The sequence below is a fragment of the Passer domesticus genome, chromosome 6 (assembly GCF_036417665.1).
Source record: "Passer domesticus isolate bPasDom1 chromosome 6, bPasDom1.hap1, whole genome shotgun sequence".
In the NCBI taxonomy this organism is placed as follows: domain Eukaryota; kingdom Metazoa; phylum Chordata; class Aves; order Passeriformes; family Passeridae; genus Passer; species Passer domesticus.
The window spans coordinates 25,583,325-25,589,664 of NC_087479.1; positions in this window are offsets into that span (position 1 = coordinate 25,583,325).

A 6,340-nucleotide genomic window follows, 5' to 3' on the forward strand; every position below is an offset into this window, starting at 1 on the left:
CAAACAGTTGTGCTTGTTCTTGTTCACATGAATAATCCCCATTGACTTGAATGTGAATACATTTTGAGGAGGGGCACAGTGAGCTGAATAAGTCTATCTGTGGCAGATGTAATTTAAATAATTTCTGTTCCAAACCTACTCCCAGCTGTTCATTTCTATCAGTCTTTTTCCAGGGTTATTTCCTTCAATAGCATCCCCTCAACAACGCAGCTATAATTTTGGGTTTGGATAGAGGAAGTAGAAACAGTCCAACCCAAATCTCTGCTTATGACAATGGTGTTTCTATGCTTGTGCTCAGCAAAGTTACAAATTTCCCTTTAAGTTTGCAAGCCTGAGGCCTCACTCACATGCACTGAAGGTGAAATACAGGAGGTACTATTCTGCTTTGGACAGCTGTGCTTAAAATACTCCTGTCTGCTATATGTGCAGTTCAGCTCTGACTGTCCTTGGCTTTAGTGGTGATCGTGGGGCATGAACCAAGTTCCTCAGAGCAGACTGCCTGGTCTGGTACTTCCTTTGAAGCTTTTGCAGACTTCAGTAATGCTTTTCCTGAGCCATGTCAGGATATCTTGTTATGGCCTTTGGGAAAAGGGGAGTTACTTCTATCTCCCTCCTTGTCTTAGGGCCTGAAATATTCATGCTCCTCATCCATCCGTGATCTGCCATTCCACCCAATGTTACCATCAGAGTAAGATCTGTACAGTATCTCTCAGGGGCTCCAAGCAAAAGTTTTTCACAAAGGTGTCAAAATGGAGAGGGTGAACAGCTTCATTTTGGACTCAAAGTAATGAGGCTGTACCAGACTCTTAGAGAAAACGGGCAGTAGGCTTCATTGAGCTTTAAGTGTAGCATCTGTGCTCTAAGCATTTTAGCAAGATCAACAGTGAAAATCTTACCCTTCTCAGTAGCTCCCATAGATCTTAGCCCTGGCATGTATCTGGATACTGCAACAGCAGCTGCTTTTCCTGCTGTGCAAATTCTGCCCCTTTCATTCATGTCAGAGCTGAATAACTACCCCAGGCAATTTCTTCTGATGTTTTTTTGTACATAACTCTTTAACAGCTCTGGGACCAGTCCCTTTGGGCTCCCAACCCAATGGATTCTCTTGTCCAGGAAACACCAGCATTTCCTCAAAGACAGCTTGCTCACCTCCTGGCCACCACAGGCTACCAAAGATGCAGAAGACCAATCCCTACAGTGACTGCTGGTATTGGAAGCAGCCCTTCCTACCCAAGCAGGATGAGGTCACAAGGAGAAGGCCACTTCAAATGCTGGCTCTAGCCTTCTGTGGTGGTTGCAGTCAAGCTGATATTGACTGTGCATGTTTAGGTGTCAACACCAGTGTAGCTGGGACTTTTGTACCAAGTCCCCTCACCTGTATTAGGAGGCAGGTAATGACCTTGACTGGCATATCCAGTGTCAGATTCACCTGCTGAAAGTCTCATTTCTGGAAGCTTGTAACAATGCTGGAAAGCTTGTGTTGCTTTGTTGCTTTGGTCTGGCAGCCTACATGACTGATGTGAGCTAGCACTCTTCTTCCTGAGAAGGTTTGAGCCTTCGTGAGGGATTTGAGCTGGGGCCGGTACCCCAGCAGCCACTACTGGATGCCTCTTTTGTGGAGGGGTGAGGTTTTAAGACAGCACAGAGCACTTAAACATTAGTATTAACAATAAGAAAGATGATCTTAGCATAATCTTAGCAAATATGGGCATTAGAAACCAGTACATAGCAGCTGAAAACCAGTCTGAATATATAGTTATAGAGAGGCAGACCCTGAACAGCCTCACTCCACTGACTGCAGTCACCAGCTGCCCCACAACCAGCTGTCCCTGCATCTGTCATAGTGCAGAAGTGAAGAGCCTTCCATGGACATGTGCAGGGAGCAGGTCTCTGGGGACAGCAGACTGTGCTGGAGTCCTACCCAGCACCATGTTTGTGCTGCACTGGTAATCTGTCTGGTACTTTAGGATTTAGGAGATTACACTTGTGGTTTATGAATCATTGATGTAACCACTGAGTTAACCCTTACCCTGCAGCAATCTTGTCTCTTCCAAGTTTTATCTGTTTGTATTCAATAAATAATATCTACCACTGATCGTGTTACCTGTTGGTGAGCCCTGTTGTAACTGATCAGCGATTCTAGATGACACTTCTTGAGGCTAGCAAGGACTATTTCTGCCTTCCAAGAGCCTTCTCACTCTAAAGAAGTTGCCAGTGTCCAGACAGTTGCAGGAAGTTTCTTGTACAGTATTTGGCTGTAACTTTCCCTTGCACTGCTGAAGTGCCTTGATCTTCACAACAGTGACATAATCTAGTTCTGCAGAGCTGCTCCTGGTGCTTTACCCAGCCTGCTGCAAGGGGACATTCTGAGATTTCTCAGCCTGCTACCAAGTGCTTTTTTCTTCCTCCTGCCCTTCATCAGCTACCCACTTCCCTTAATTTGGTGTTTCCTTAGACAATGGTATTCAAACCTTGCCTTTGAAGTGCTCAATTGAATATATGTCCAGTATCAGGCCTGTGTAAAAACTGCTCAGAGAATCTCCAATTACCACCAATAAGAAAGCTTCCCATTTCAGAGCACTCAGGTTTGAAGATGATGTCTGGATTAAGACTGATGCAAAAGGTAAAATAACTTGTGCTGCAAATCAGAAGAATTATAAAGGCAGGTAAGTAAACTGATTACCTTGTTTCCCAATAGGGATGCTGATGTAGCACCATCCCTAAAATATGTTTGTGTATTTGTGGATGTATGTGTATATAATTAGGCAAAGTTTGGGATTTTTAACTGCTCTAAGTCACTGACTGTTAAAACAATGGTTATGATTCATGAATCCTAGAACTTAGAGAATGGCTTGTGTTAGAAGGAACCTCAAAAAATCATCTTGTTCCAACCTTGCTGCCATGGTCAGGGACACCTTCTACTAGTCCAGGATGTTCAGAGACCCATCCAACGTGGCCTTGAACACTGCCAGGGAACACTGCCACAACTTTCCTGGACAACCTGTTCCAGTGCCTCACCAACCTCACAGTGAAAAATTTCTACCTCTTACATAATCTAAACCTGCTCTCTGGTAGTGGGAAGCCATTCTCCCTTGTCCTGTCACTCCATGCCCTTGTAAACAGAGCCGCTGCAGCTTTCTTGTAGGCTCCCTTCAGGTAATGCAAGGCATTTTTTGGAGTGCATTAAAATGCACGTCAATACAAGCTACACCTGAAAGGTTATGGGGGCAGAAAGCCACAGACTACCTGTGTTTTCCAAAAATTGTACTGAGACAAACTTTAGGTTTGTTTCTTTACCATAATATATCAGTTTCCTGTGTTTGTAGTGCTTCTTTCCTGGAAAACTGCTGAAATTAATTTTAAATATATATATTTTTAGGTGCAACTCTAAATTTTTTTAGGGGTGAAAGAAGGAAAAAAAAAGTGTTTCCTGGGTCTCCAAAGACAGGGCTGTATCAGCGGCTGCCCTGCGAGCGGCTCTGGGTACACAGCACTGGAGGTGCTCAGCCCACTCGATGTCCCACAGCCTTTGCCAGAGGGAGGAGAAGGCAGCAAGCTCCAGCATTCTGCCTGCGCCTCCCTGCATGCTCACAACGTTTATCCAGCTGTTCAGGTCACTCGCTTTTGATGAGAGAAATGTTTGATTGGGCCAAGTTTCCTACAAGGATGTTACATGACAGCATACTCTCCAAAACGCTGGCCGATGGCCATGGAAGATCAGCTTTCACTTCTGTCTTCTCTGCTGTTGTTCGTCTCTTTCCTTAGATCGATTTCAAAGAACCACGAGAAAAAGGGTCTTTATTTGACTAACATAGGTTAGAAGGAATCCTTTACAAGGATTACCTTGCTCTGCTAGGATAGCACACAGTCCAACTTCAGCTTTGTCAATGTGCTAGTCTTGTCTTACCAATATATTTAGGATTTATATTGATAGTTCCTAGGTTAACAGTCCTATAAGAACGTGTATTATAATCTATGTGCTTTCTAATTTTTCTCCTTCGAGCACCCTACAAATAAAATTAGCTTGGAGAGGAAATGACTTTTGAAGAGACAGGCAGTGCTGTGGCTCAGCTGCTGTGAATTCTGCGTTCAAAATGGCAGAAATAGGAGGCAGGATGCTAAAATGTTTGGATGACAGTTCTGCATTTGACTCTGGGCAGCGTGGGGCTTCACAGTTGCTTTTCATGAGCATTCCTGTGCAGATCCCACCATCAGTCACATGCTGGGCTCTGCTGTCCTGGCACAGCTCGTGAGTGCTGCTGTCACCAGAGGACACTTCTGCACTGACCGACAGGCCCCACGGTCCAGCAATGGTTATAAATATTCCCAGGCCTCAGTCATCCTAAAGCCCATCCTCAACCACCAGAAAGTGATCTCAACTCATGTATTTAGCATGTTAGGCTTAGCTAAAGTTCTATTTTTAGACTGCTGTCTGAAAAAGAAAAACTTTGTGGTTTTAAAAGGCGCTATCAACTTTTTAAGCACCTTGTCTTGTGAGGGGGCTTTGAAATGCTTGAATAGGTTTAGATGGTGCATCTTTTGTTTCCATAGTTGCTGCTTTTAAGAGGTTTCTTAGAACCAACGTTTGGAGTCAACCTTCATCAAACAGAATTTCCTTTCATTCAGATGCAATGCTGCAAACTGAGTCCCAGATCTGTCTGGAGCAATTTTAAGAGTGTTAAAACTCCAGAACCAAAAGTGTCTGTCCTTTTTGTCTGACCTTTACAACTTCCAGTCAAAACAGGCCATATGAATTAACCTCTGCCATCTTCACACTTAGTTGTGGCTCCATCTATCTCGTGGAGAGTATTTGATCCTTTACCAGTGAGTCTTTTTTGTATTTAAAAGATGTCTCCTTAAATCAGACCCGCAATATCATAGAAGTACTGATCATGATTAGAAGCAGTCCATTTTCTAAGGGCCTTATTCCAACATGGTGACATAACCCCAGCAGGAAAAGGAGCACAGAACAATGCAGGTTAGTAGCAGAATCAGGCCAAGCCTGGAAAACTTGGGATTAATGACTGAAATGTCTGTACAGTCTGTGTACAGTACTGCTTTGCACTTGTCCAGGCACAGAAAAACAAGAATTCCTTGTCCCACCAGGAACCCTGGCTGTCTTGGGGGGTGGGGGTGGTTCTGTGAAAAAGAACAGAAAGTTGAATCATTATACACATTATGTGCCAGTCCCAGCAACTCAAAGGTCGGCACTCACCTATCCTAAAGAAAAGAGCTTTTGGAAACCATTGCCACCTTTTCCTGGAGGTGCACCAGTTTAAACTGTGCCATCTGCTGAGATGGCTGGCTGTATCCTAACTTTTGGCACTTGTCCTGCAAACCAGGCTGAGGCTGTTCAAGAAATGACCCTTTCCAGCTGTCATGCTCATCTGCTGAGAGGAGTCACTGCTCTGTGGCTCAACAGGTTTTCAGAAACATAAACAAGATGAACTCACTGCTAAGAGAATTGTAGATGTGCACTTCAGTAACACTAGTACTGTCCTTACTCCTTCTTTGTGTAAATATATTTTCATACTAAATATAATATGTAATATAATATAATTAATATAATATTGTGAGCAAAGAACTAACTGTTGAGCCACAACACAGAGTAAGAAAAGAAACCACACTTTTATCTCTCTTCTGATTTTAAAAAGAAACAAAAACTTCTGGTTCTGTGCTATGGTAAGTCCACTAAAATCCTAGCATAAGAGGCAGCAGAATTTGACTTTCTAAGCTTGAGGATAGGAACTTGGAGACTCCCAGCATATGGACTATTGCTCATTTTGTAAGACATGGGGAAACTAAAAATTGCTGAGTGCTGTTTATGCATGTGCATAGCAAAAGTGCACTGCAGTGGTTGAAGACACATTTTATAGGGCATACTGGAATTATAAAGGCTAGCAGGATAAACAGTAGCTATTTCTTCTAGTGCTGCAAATGTGTAAACCCTTGTAAAAGTCAAATACGTGCTAATTATGTAAAGGTCATTTTTATCTTCTGTTTTTATTAATAAGGCTGAGCAAAGTTTCCCCGTATTTTAAACTGCAAAGGAATTTTTTTGTTCTGTTCTGTTCTGCCATTATTTTTCATTTTTCTCTCACAGGACGAATTTTTATTTCCTTTTTTTGCTGTGTTTAAATACCATCCCTAACAGGATGTCACTGCGAGCCATAACATTTTAATTAAACCTCTCTTTCGCTGTCCATTGACAGGCCCGTGGCTGCCCGGCGTTGGGATTCAGCGACACGTGTGAGTTACCGGCGCGGCGGGAGAGGGGGAATTCCACCCTTCCGCGACAAACACGCGGCTGCTGCTCCTCGAGCATCCCTGCTGCCTCCTC